Raw genomic sequence first — 13,818 nt, 5'->3', positions numbered from 1 at the left:
CCAGGACCAATCAGGAGGCACAGAGAGAGAATGAGGCTCTCTGCATGCATAATGATAGGCTCCAGCAACAGGTAGCCATGCAGGAGAGACTGATAGAGTCTAGTAAGGCCTTACCTGAGGAACTGAAAGCGCAGGCTCTTGCATTGCAACAGGGAGCAGGGGCTGACAGAGATGAGGTTCGCTGGGAAAGGGAAATGGCTAAGCATAACCTCAGGAGCCCTAGTACCAGAGGCCTTCATCTCTCCCAGTCCCTGGACTCTGCCACCCCCATGTCCCCTGGCGCACATGAGCACAGGGCCATAGGGATGGCAGATTACTATCCAGCCAAAAGGATAGGGCTCATAGGCCAGTACCACCCAGGAATAGATGGGCGGGCATTCGCGTATGGGCACCTAAGTACAGTGCAATTTAGTGGGGAACCCCAGGAGAGTAAGCCCACTAAGGGCATCTTGAAAACCTCTGCCCAGTTAGGTCAGTGGGGGGCTACCCATTAAATCCTGGTAGCAAGGAGGGATCTGAAGACTCCTCTGAGCGTCACAGGACACAGGAGACTAGGTCCCCACATTCTGCCAGCTATTCCTAGGCTCGCAGAATCCGGGAAAACCTGGAAGATCAGACGGGCACCTCTAGGAGCAGTGCTTCTGAATCAGAGGATGAATGGACCAGGGTTACCCGAACCACAAAGGCCAATAAGGTGAAAAGGGCCTTGCTTAAGGACCCCTTAAAACAGATTAAGGCAATCAGGAGTGTTATCACGCCTTATCATAAGAACGCCAAGTATTCTGTTTGGGAACACTTGGAGCTCTATGAGCAAATGATGGAGACTTTCCATTTGAAGGACAGCAGTAGCTGCATCCAGTACGTCAAATGGACATTCTCCCATGAATACTCCAGTTTCTTTGCGGGGCTGGAGGACCAAAACCATTCAAGATGGTCCACGTATAGGGCGGCCATCTTGAAACATTTTTCTGTACATAGAAATCCCCAAGAGGCTCGCAAGGCAGCCTACAATTTGCAATGTGGGGAGGATCAGGCCCCACAAGAATTTGTGCAAGAATTGAAGCGTGCCTTTGCGCAAACCACCAGAAGGGTGCGCACGGACAGCAGAGAATTCATCAACACATTTTTCCATGCTCTTCCCAAGTACATAATGACCCAGCTTGTGAGAGATTTTCACGACAAAAGATCTTTAGACTGGGTCATTGAGCAAGCCACCCGGATCTATGAGGTGCAGAAGCCCATAGAAAATAAAAGTAATGCGCAGAAAAACCCCATAGCCAACAGCACCCCTGCTGCTGCCAAGGTGTCAGAGGTAAAGGTTGTCCCCGTTTTAGATTTGGAGATGGGGGGGCCGAAAAACCTGCCTGCACCAAATCATTCACAGCCCAGAAGGCCCCCGGGCCAGTCACAGACAGGGAGTCGAGGAGGTAGTCCCACAAATGGGGTCCCATGCTCCCCTGAATATGTAAGTCCCCGCTACAAGGGAAACCGACCAATCCTGGGTTACGTGTGGACTCCTCCAGCCCAAGGGGGGGGTCCAGCCAAGCACCTAACCCAGGGAACTTCCCTCCTAACTTCCCACAGGAGGGCAGAAATTCCCCAAACACTGGGCAGAACTTTTTTCCCAAGTATCCACAAGGTTTCCAGCCCCAAAACCATCCATCCTTCTTTCCCCAATTCCCTGAGCCCAGACAACCTAATCCGGGAGAGGGGAGGCCAAGGGTGGAGGGGTACCCAAATCTTCCCAACCCGGGGTATTACCAGAGAAGGGATAGCTATCCTTCCCGGGATCAGCCCAGGGGAGAAAACAGAACCCCGTATCAACCTGAGCGGGTTTCCCAACTTGAGCACCAGGTCCAAAATATGGCACGGGATCTGGGTCACATACTGAGGCCTCAACAGAACCCTCAGATGAGCATGCCACCGCAGAATGCCCCAAACTCTGGGCCTGGTGCTCCAGAACAATGACGGGGGCAGCACCCCGATAACTAACCGGTTCCCAGGGAGGAGGCACAAGGGGAAGGGGGTGTAAAGCCTTGGAGGAAGCTTCCTTCCTCACTTGTAAACAGCCCCTGGAAAACCAGGAGCCTGAAATGAAATCTCCTCCCCTGAAAGCCTGCCTCCCAAGGAGCAGAGGGGGATAGGAGAAACAAAGGACCCAAACAGACCCACTTTGTGGAGGAGGTACAGGTCTTCCAATTTGAGGGAGAGGGATCCTCAGAGGATCCTGGGAAAGGGATCTTCTCCTTCAGAGATGGGGGAACTCCTCCCAAGGAAAAATGGGTCCCAAGAGATTCCAATCCAGACTGGGTGGATGTGGGGATTGAGCTGTCGCCGCCCATCATCCTATCCCAGAACCAACAAAACCAAACTTCTCTGGTTCAAACCCATCCTGATGACTGCCTCCAAAAAGGGGGGGAGGGGGGGCGGCCCAGACCCCGAAACCATTTCCAGTTGCCAACTTTTTCTTTCAGATTCCCCAGGCTCTTCACAGAATTCTGCCCAAATCTCTTCTCTCGCCATGTCCAAAACCAGAAGGTTAGCCCACCAGTTGTCCAAAAATGTGCATTATCTGTGCCCCCTTGAGGAGAAGGAGGGAAGATACTATGCCCCGGTACAAGTACAGGGGCAGGGTACAATTTTAGCACTGGTGAACACTGGATCCCAAGCTACCCTTCTGTCCAAAAGGGCCTTTGATTAACTAAATTCAGGAAGCGGGGAGAATTACTGTATTCCTCTCACCTCTCTTCCTGGACAACTGCAAAACTTTGACGGGAAGGAAATTCCCGTCGAGGGGACTGCAGAGTTGGACATTAAAATTGGGCGACACAAGGTGAAATACCCGGTCATAGTAGTGACTCCAGACGGCACCCCTTGTTTACTAGGGAACGACCTCCTGAGAAGGTTGTCACCCCTAATAGATTGTGTAAACAAGGTCCTCTGGACCCAGACTAGCCGACCAATAAAATTAAAACAGAGTGTCAACCATGTTAGTTTAAATGGTACCTGCCACATGGTTGAACAAAAATCTGACCAAGTAGAATTTCACTTCCAGAATAACCAAATTCCAGACGTGACAGTAATAGCAGTAGGACAACAGACTGGTGATGGGGGGTCCTCTCTATTTCTGAAAATCAACCTTCCTTCCAGTTTAAGGTGGTATTCCACACTGGAAGGAAACACTCTGAAATTATTTACCAATCCACAATCAGACACTCCCACTCCTATAGTCCAGAAAGATGTGAAATCAGCTCAGAGCCTGGCTGATATTCAGCAAATTGGAGAGCAGTTGTTCATCCCTGTTCAGTTAAATAATGGGAAGGACTCTGTTCTCGCCCGAGTGTGTGTGAACAACGGTAAGAGCTTCATCAGCGAAGCCATGTTCCGCCAACTCCCAAAAGATCCAGCCATTCCCACATTCAAACTGATAGACAAATGGGAAGTGGACCTGGAAGCACGCAATTCCAAACACCTCCTGCCAAGCAGGTGTATGCTCAAAATCTCCATTGGCAACAAGAGCATAGTCCATGATTGTTGGGTCGTGCGAGACTTCACTGCCGCCTTTTACTTAGGCAGTGACATTCTCAATCGCTTTGCCATTAGTTTGTACCTAATAAACTTCAAAGCTTGGTCCCGATTAGCGGATAATCCCATGGGCTCTGATGATTCAGAAAAATCATTTAGGTCAGCTCGATTGCTACCTTATGCAGTTGAAATTCAGCTTTAAGAGGAAGTCACCATCCCAGAAAGGACTCGACAATTCTCCCTGGAAGTGAAAGTTAAAAGAGGACAAAAATTGTAAAACCCTGATGCTTATATTCATCTAAATGCTTCTCTCCAACAGCAAGGGTTAGGGGTAAACCCAACACCATTAGTCAACATAGAACATGACACAATTCCAATAGAGGTAGATAACAGTGACTTAAAGAGTATTACTCTAGCCGCATGCACCATTATTGGAATGGCGGTTGATGATGAGGACAATACAACACCAGACAGGATTTTCACCCGGCATGGGGGGAATTTCCTGGTGTACACTTCTTGCCCTTATGGTACGGAAGATGTGACTTGTGACTTCAGGAGGGATGAGGTGATTTTCCAGGTCCATGAGGGCTGCCTTTCCCACCTGAATCCTCCAGTCCAAATCAGCACTCTGACCAGGGACTTCTGCACCCTGCTGGAGGAGGCCGCTGAGATAGCCAAACCAGAAGTTTTTCCAGGCTTCAGGCAGATGGTGGAAGAGAGAGTCAACCTAGCTGATGCCTGTGTGACTCTGGAACAGAAGCAAAAGTTGAAACAAGTTTTCTTGGATTTCCAAGATCTCTTTGCGGTAGACTCATATGACTGCGGTCGCACCGACATCCACACAACAACAATTCCCATGGACCCGGGCATGACTCCAGTGTTTGTGAAGCAATATCGCTTGCCTCTCAGATCCATGGAGTCCCTTACTGAAATAATTAAGAACCTTGAGTCCCGGGGAATAATCCGTCCAGTCCACAGCACTTTCAATAATCCGGTGCTGGGAATATTGAAGCCAAACGGCCAGTGGAGACTCTGCGCCGACCTTAGGGAGCTCAACAAATGGGTCCATACGTCACGAAGGCCTCTGCCCTACATTGACCAAGGGCTGTCCCAGATCCAGGGGGCACAGAAATTCACAGCAATAGACCTGACCAAAGGATACTGGACCGTGCCTGTCAGTAGGGAGGACCAATACAAATGGGCTTTTACCTTTGGGGGCCAGCAGTACACATGGACCCGGACTCCCTTCGGATACCTCAACTCCGAATTCAACATTTTCCTACATAAGGCCATGCCCGACCTGGGTGCGAGGGGTAACCTGGCTTATGTAGATGATGTCCTCATCAGAAGTTCATCTGTGGAAGAACCCATAGCGGATATCCGTTATGTTCTGACACAGTTGAGGGCCGCCGGAGCAAAACTTTCGTTTCAGAAAGCACAGTGGTGTAGAACCCGTGAGAATTTCTTGGTGCATGAGATTACTCCTCAGGGTCTCTGTCCCCAAGAAAAGAAAGTGGAAGCACTTCAGAAACTGAAAGACCCCACAACTCTGCGGGAACTAAGGAGCCTCCTTGGACTGACTAATTACAGCAGAATGTTCATTGAAGGCTACGCAGAGATCACTAGACCCCTGATTCATCTCTTGAAGTGGGGGGTCAAGTGGGAATGGGGTCCAGAACAATCCGAGGCAGTAAGACAACTCAAGAGAAGCCTCTCACAAGCACCTTGCCTAGCTTACCCTGTCAGAAACAAGGAGTTCTTCCTGGAGACAGGCGTCTCTAATAGGTGCTTGACGCCAGTATTATACCGAAAGCATGACAAGGTCAATAAAGTAATCTCCTATGCAAGCAAAACTTTATCCTCTGTGGAGGAAAAATTCAACGATTGTGAGAAGGCACTCCTGGCAACGTTGTGGGCATTGAAGAATTACCGCCCGTTCATCCAGGGGGAACACATCATAGTGGAGACTCCACACCAGCCTCTGCAATATCTCCAAAGTGACAGAATCCGGGCCGGAAATGTGAGTAATTCCCGAATTACTTCCTGGATTCTGTCAAAGCAAGGCTTTCCTGTGGAGGTCAGATATGGCCAAAGCAAGAAGAGTCCCCTCGCGCAAGGTCTGGCTGACTTGCATGATTGTGCCAGAGAAAACTGTCTCAAGGACGAAAGTCTAAAAATCAAGGACAACATGGAAGCATACCTTAATTCCCCACACAAAGTCTTTGAAGAAGACAAGTGTGAGGGAATGCCCACTGTCTATGTGGATTGATGCTCGTACCATGTTGACAACAACGGGGAGAAAGAACTGGTGGCCGGCGTAGGGAATGCATGGGTGAAGGAGTTTCCAGAACCCTCCGCTGGGTACAAGATTGGTCCCCGAAGTAGTCAGGTAGCAGAGTTGATGGCTGTGCATCAAGCCATCCTCACTGCTGTCCAACATCAACTCCACGAACTGGTCATAATCACAGATTCCGATTATGTACGGAACGGATTCGTGGAGCACCTGGTTAACTGGAAAACCAGAGGCATGCTATGTGCTAATAACAAACCATTGAAACATGGGAAGTTAATCCAAAACATTGATGATCTGGTCACCTCGAATCGGATGACCATTTACTGGAAAAAGATCAAGGGTCATTCCAAAGTAGAGGGACCAGACAAAACTGGAAATGACTGAGCTGATCAGCTGTCCAAAACCGGGGCCATCCAAGGGGATCTAATAGAGATTGAGTCCCTGTTGGGGGAAATCCAGGTCACTGCTATCACTAGGTCCAGACAAATGCTCACAATGATCTTTCAACTGCACAATGGAGTAAGGAGACCCCTGATGCTGATTTGATTACAGCTCAGAAAGGGGATCCAATAATTGGTAAGTTTTACCAACACATTGAGGACCCTGAGAACTTTCCCCTGAAGGATACCAATTACATTGGGAAAGAGGACCTAAGAGTGTTCATGAAATGTCCAAAAAGGTTCTGAATCTAAGACGGTTTGTTGGTAAGGAAATCCCAAGCTGGCCATGATCAGAGGGTGGTTCCTACCTCATTTCGAAGCCTGATGTTAAATCACGCCCATGATGCGGCCACCGCCGGTCATAGGGGGTTTCACACAACACTGGAAATCTTAAGAGAGGTTACATACTGGCCACACATGGGGCAGGACCTCGACCAATACTTGAAGGGGTGTCTTGTGTGTGCACAATTTCAGCCATCATCCCTCACACACCGTGCGCCTCTCCAAAAGAGGGGGATGACACTGCCATGGTCAGATTTGCAAATCGGCTTTGTAGGCCCTGTAACTCGCTCGTCTAGAGGAAAAAAGTACATGTTGACCGTTACATGCTTGTTTACCAAGTGGGTGGAATGTCTCCCGGCCCCAAACTGCAAGGCAGAAACAGCAGCTGCCCTGATGATTAACCACATCTTTTCCCGTTTTGGTCTACCTCAAAGGATTGAGTCAGACAGAGGTAGCCATTTCACCAGTGAGGTAATGACAAAGATGTGGGAGATACTTGGGGTCAAAAGGAAGTTACATATAGCTTACCGGCCAGCTTCTTCTGGGGCAGTAGAACGCTACAACCGAACCATTGTGAGCATCTTAACAAAGTTTGTGGCAGATTCTGGGCCAAGTTGGGATATCCGATTACCTCTGGTCCTAATGGCCATCAGATCTACCCCTTCATCTGCAACTAAAATGTCACCATTTGAGTTGATGACCGGATGCAAGATGGTGCTTCCCCAGCATTTGCTCTACAGGACCCAAGAGCAGACATTGATAAATGCCTCCACAACTCATGAGTATGTGGAGAATTTAAGGAAACACCTCCAAAATGCTTTTGCCTATGCTCAGCGGAATCTAGAAAGATCAGCTGATAGCATGAAAACCCACTACGACCTGAAGACCACCAGGAAGGAATATACTGTGGGAGACCGGGTCTATCTATACAATTTCCAAAGAAACCAGGCCAAACAGCGAAAATGTTTGCCTACATGGAAGGGACCATTTGAAATTATAGACAAAATCTCCCCTGTAGCTTACAAGATCCGGATCCCCAAAGGTAGTCTGGCGGAAGGGGAAGACAAGTGGGTCCATATTAATCAGCTAAAGTGTTGCCATCCCAGGCACACTCTGCAGCAACTGGAGGAGTCCTCTGCAATACCAGAGAGGACCGCGCCAGATTAATCCAGTTCCTACCTAAATTATCCCATGTAGATAGTCTCTAAAATATTATGATTCCTGTAAAAATATTTCCTGTTATATCTTGTTTTAAAATCAGACTGCAAAATGTATTCGGATGTATAAAATGTATATGTTCGCCACACCATTAATAGTGGTGGAGAAATGTCTACGAATAGGTATTGCCGCTTTTGCTTTATCATCCTAGGAGAGATGAAACCACGAAGAATGTCCAAGGAGAACGACCAGGAGACCGGGAGCAAAGATCCGAGGGGCCCGGGGTACCACCCAATATTCCCATCAGGACAGGCGTGGAGAACCGATCGATCCAACCGGATGGAGGAAAAGATGCTGAACTGTGCCATCTACGGAACTGGAAGAAGATGAGGCGAACATCCCAGATCTTGCGAGTTCCATCAGTGAAAGATCAGAATGGCCATCGCAAGAGGGGGGCTTGTGGGATGTTTTTACCCATGCATCCAAGCCCTACCATAAAACTGTGCAGTACTGGCATTGAAAACATCATGATGGCCAGAACTCCCCAGAGAGTGCACAGGGAAAACATGAAGAATAGGCTGCCACCCATTTTTGCCTATGTTGTGAGCACAAGAGGGCACTGCCTAAAACCACCATTGGCCTACACACACAGTAGCTGAAACAATTGGGAATGGCAATGCTGATTGCCAAAAGCAACCCAGAACTGTGGGGAATTAATTTTCTTAATGTCAAAAATGGATGCAATACTGGTGCTCACCACTATCAGAAAGCCGGCGTTTTAAAACCACCAGACTTTTGTGTAAAACTGAACAAATTAACCCAAACCAGGCCAAGGAAAGACTTGCTAAGAGGTGGATACAATGTAAAACTATATTCTGAAATGACTTTAAGGAAGTAATAATTTAATGTATATATAAAAAATAGCTGGGGATGTCAGCAGCTTAAGTGAATTTGGGTTTAAAGCCACTAAAATCGAAATGTTTAGAATAAATGAGTGACCTACTTGTGAGTGTCACATAGGTTGCAATTGTTTAAATGTCATAGTTTTGAACTTAGAATCAGCATTCTATCTGCATTTGCAAAAATTGTAAGTAGGATTTGAATGTAGAAAACTGGGAACTAAAGTGAAATGTAGCTGAATTCTGCCTGACAACTACCCCCAACAGGAGAAACCTGCTCAGCCACTCTTCCCAGGCCTAGCTGCATCCTGCTGCCCCTGCGAAAAGGAGATGACACCTCCCAAATTGGATTAGGGGAGGAGCACCTGGGGACTGCAGGAAGTTGAACAAAGCCCTGTCCTGGACTCAGGCAAATGTTATATTGGGGGGTCGTAAAATGGCTTCCTCTTGGGAAAAACTGGGAGGGGCAGTGCCTGTGAGAGCCAGCTGAGCTTGGGGGAAGTGGATAAACCAGAAATTCCACCATGTGCTTTGGAAAACCACACCCCTTTGGGCCAGAGCATGTTTTTAAAAAGATGGATAATTCACAGTGCAGACTTGTCAAAATTATATAAATAACATCATCATTTTTGTGATTATTCTGTGCACATTTTAAGAGGTGTTAGGACCCTGTGGTATGTTCTTGGGGATAGTAGCGGAAAAAAGGGTTGTTACTCCAAATGTATGCATGTTAAAAATCTGACACTTTATCATCTGAAACCCATATCCCTGGTGCACATCTGTGTGAAATCTGGAAAGGTTTAGAGGTCGTTATCTGGATAAAAAGAGGAGAATTCTGTCATAAGTGGACACAACATCGTACAAAGACAGGGATCGGATGGTTTGGTGCTACAGAAAATATGTTAACTGGACCTATAATATTAGAAAAATGGTACATAGATAAATATGTATTTAGGTCAGAAATAGATTTGTGTGCGATTTGACAAGGGGAGGTTCCTCTGACCATAAAACCTACAGCATCACTCTGACACTCCATTTCTTTCCCCCAATCAAGGGAGAGAGGAAAGCTTAGCCAATGATAAGTGAGAGGGGCAGGCTTAGCTTGGCCCAGGCACACACCCATTATCAAAACACATAAAAGGAACATTGAAACCCAGGTAGAGACATTCACTTTCCAATTTCTTGCGGGACGCTTTGCCGGGAGACTTCAGACTTCACATCCAGAGATCCAGACTTCAAATCCATCAATCTCCAGAGACCAGAAATTAACTCCAGAATTTGTAGAAGAGAGGCCTGAATCCACAAGCTGAATCCTCTTCAGCAGGCCTCAAAACCAACCAAACTATTCAACAGCCGGGCGAGCTGTTTGAAATCTTTGCCAAGAACTTTTGCAAGAACCTGTAGCAGTATCCAGAAAGCAGTGCTGTATCCGGAACCAGAGAGAACCAGAGACCAGATCACTGTGAAGAACTGCTAGCAGAAGTCCAGCCAATCCTGACCCGATCGGTGACGAAGTCGCATTCCTGTCCATAATCTAGTGTGAGTACCCAGCTAGCACTGCGCCAAAACCAATCTCTTAGTTTAAAATAATCTATTCAAAACTAGTTTAGCCTATTAGAACTGCCTCCTAGAATCGTGTCATTCTGCCATCTTTAAAACTGAAAACTGTCATCTGTCATTCTGAGCTTTAACATTTCAAATCCGAAAAACTACCTTTACTAAAGCAGCCGTATCTCTGGAACCGTTTGTGCTAGGAGCGAGTTTTAACTGTCATCTTAAGGCTAATATTCCAAGCTTTCCAACGAGCATAGGAGCGACATCCTACATATTATAGTGTTTCTGTAATTACGCTCGACGCACGCGACTAAATTTGCTGCGATTTGACATTTTGTTTAATTTCAGCCACGTGTAAAAATATTTGTCCTTGCTTTCCTTTGCTAAAATTCGTTTGCAACCTGACAATCATTCATAGAGCATTGCTAAAGTGATCCAGAATTAATTTAAGTATCTCTCACTCACCATGAACCTCCTATATGGAATTAAAAGCCTTTTTAGCATATTTTTCACTTAATTGCAACCACATCAAAGTATCTTGCCTGTGTTTAAAACTTCTACCTGTTTTCCTCTAAGCTTGCTAGGGGGGAACTGAATTATATTTGATTGCATTCCCGAGAACTGTGTGCTTTCCTTCCATCTCTTTACCTTGCTTAAAGGGGTGGGGGCTGAATTGTCAAAGAAAAATGATTACATTGTCTTTTGTTGAGGTCATATCAAGTTTATTTTCTGTACTGCATTTTCATTCATCATTGCATTATCCTTGAAGCCATAAAAGCATTCTCAGCTACTTTATCCTCTCTGCATCACTTCTAAGCCATCAAAAAGAGTGTACCACTGTAACATTATCCATTGTTGATCACTATCCTCCTCAAAAGTGTGCTATCAAATATTAATTTACTATAAAAGTGTGATATATATATATATATATATATATATATATATATATATATATATATATATATTGTTTAATTTTCAAATAAACCTTTTAATTTGCAAAACAAACCTAGTTCTTGGATCAGTGGGGTCAGGGGGATTCTAAGAGAGGGGTGTTATATAAGGTTAGTCACCCAGAGTAAACAAACTGGACATAAAAATATATCAATAAGGGTTTCCCTCAGCATCCCAGACTAGGCATTGACTTAGATGTAGTGTTGAATTGAAGTCGCTTACAAAGTGGGAGCTTGTAGCCGGGATATTCTGGATTAGAATTACCACTTGTGCAGCTTAATACAGTGTGTCAACTGACCGGATACACATATCCGGTTAGATCACCACGCTGTTTTACACTGTGAAAGCACCCCTCAAAGGAACGCTCTAAGGAAACGGTCTGTTTTGCAAAATAAAATACAAACTTCTGTAAATCAGGAAGGATCTCAAATTCCAGAATGGCGACACTGGTAGACATCAAAATAGCCAGAGAGCACTTCTTACATAAGCTATTTGTGAGAGGTGAATGGACTGAGCAGGGCCAGGATGCGTGGTTGCAGGCAATCACATGACAGGTCACTGCAACTGGGTTAGATAACTGGAGAGATCAGGGTCCCTTACATGTGGCCCTGAGTGAACTATACATGGCCATACGGGGTTTCACACAACAGTGGAAAATTTAAGAGAGGTTGCATACTGGCCACACATGGGGCAGGACCTCGACCAATACTTGAAGGGGTGTCTTGTGTGTGCACAATTTCAGCCATCATCCCTCACACACCGTGCGCCTCTCCAAAAGAGGGGGATGACACTGCCATGGTCAGATTTGCAAATCGGCTTTGGAGGCCCTGTAACTCGCTCGTCTAGAGGAAACAAGTACATGTTGACCGTTACATGCTTGCTTACCAAGAAGGTGGAATGTCTCCCGGCCCCAAACTGGAAGGCAGAAGCAGCAGCTGCCCTGATGATTAACCACATCTTTTCCCGTTTTTGTCTACCTCAAAGGATTGAGTCAGACAGAGGTAGCCATTTCACCAGCGAGGTAATGACAAAGATGTGGGAGATACTGGGGGTCAAAAGGAAGTTACATATAGCTTACCGGCCAGCTTCTTCTGGGGCAGTAGAACGCTACAACCGAACCATTGTGAGCATCTTAAAAAAGTTTGTGGCAGATTCTGGGCCAAGTTGGGATATCCGATTACCTCTGGTCCTAATGGCCATCAGATCTACCCCTTCATCTGCAACTAAAATGTCACCATTTGAGTTGATGACCGGATGCAAGATGGTGCTTCCCCAGCATTTGCTCTACAGGACCCAAGAGCAGACATTGATAAATGCCTCCACAACTCATGAGTATGTGGAGAATTTAAGGAAACACCTCCAAAATGCTTTTGCCTATGCTCAGCGGAATCTAGAAAGATCAGCTGATAGCATGAAAACCCACTATGACCTGAAGACCACCAGGAAGGAATATACTGTGGGAGACCGGGTCTATCTATACAATTTCCAAAGAAACCAGGCCAAACAGCGAAAATGTTTGCCTACATGGAAGGGACCGTTTGAAATTATAGACAAAATCTCCCCTGTAGCTTACAAGATCCGGATCCCCAAAGGTAGTCTGGCGGAAGGGGAAGACAAGTGGGTCCATATTAATCAGCTAAAGTGTTGCCATCCCAGGCACACTCTGAAGCAACTGGAGGTGTCCTCTGCAATACCAGAGGGGACCGCGCCAGATTAATCCAGTTCCTACCTAAATTATCCCATGTAGATAGTCTCTAAAATATTATGATTCCTGTAAAAATATTTCCTGTTATATCTTGTTTTAAAATCAGACTGCAAAATGTATTCGGATGTATAAAATGTATATGTTCGCCACACCATTAATAGTGGTGGAGAAATGTCTACGAATAGGTATTGCCGCTTTTGCTTTATCATCCTAGGAGAGATGAAACCATGAAGACTGACCAAGGGGAACGACCCGGAGACCGGGAGCAAAGATCCGAGGGGCCCGGGGTACCACCCAATATTCCCATCAGGACAGGCGTGGAGAACCGATCGATCCAACCGGATGGAGGAAAAGATGCTGAACTGTGCCATCTACGGAACTGGAAGAAGATGAGGCGAACATCCCAGATCTTGCGAGTTCCATCAGTGAAAGATCAGAATGGCCATCGCAAGAGGGGGGCTTGTGGGATGTTTTTACCCATGCATCCAAGCCCTACCATAAAACTGTGCAGTACTGGCATTGAAAACATCATGATGGCCAGAACTCCCCAGAGAGTGCACAGGGAAAACATGAAGAATAGGCTGCCACCCATTTTTGCCTATGTTGTGAGCACAAGAGGGCACTGCCTAAAACCACCATTGGCCTACACACACAGTAGCTGAAACAATTGGGAATGGCAATGCTGATTGCCAAAAGCAACCCAGAACTGTGGGGAATTAATTTTCTTAATGTCAAAAATGGATGCAATACTGGTGCTCACCACTATCAGAAAGCCGGCGTTTTAAAACCACCAGACTTTTGTGTAAAACTGAACAAATTAACCCAAACCAGGCCAAGGAAAGACTTGCTAAGAGGTGGATACAATGTAAAACTATATTCTGAAATGACTTTAAGGAAGTAATAATTTAATGTATATATAAAAAATAGCTGGGGATGTCAGCAGCTTAAGTGAATTTGGGTTTAAAGCCACTAAAATCGAAATGTTTAGAATAAATGAGTGACCTACTTGTG

Source organism: Ambystoma mexicanum, chromosome 11, assembly GCF_040938575.1.
Source record: "Ambystoma mexicanum isolate Mex_15411 chromosome 11, UKY_AmexF1_1, whole genome shotgun sequence".
Classification (NCBI taxonomy): domain Eukaryota; kingdom Metazoa; phylum Chordata; class Amphibia; order Caudata; family Ambystomatidae; genus Ambystoma; species Ambystoma mexicanum.
This window is presented reverse-complemented; position numbering follows the sequence as displayed.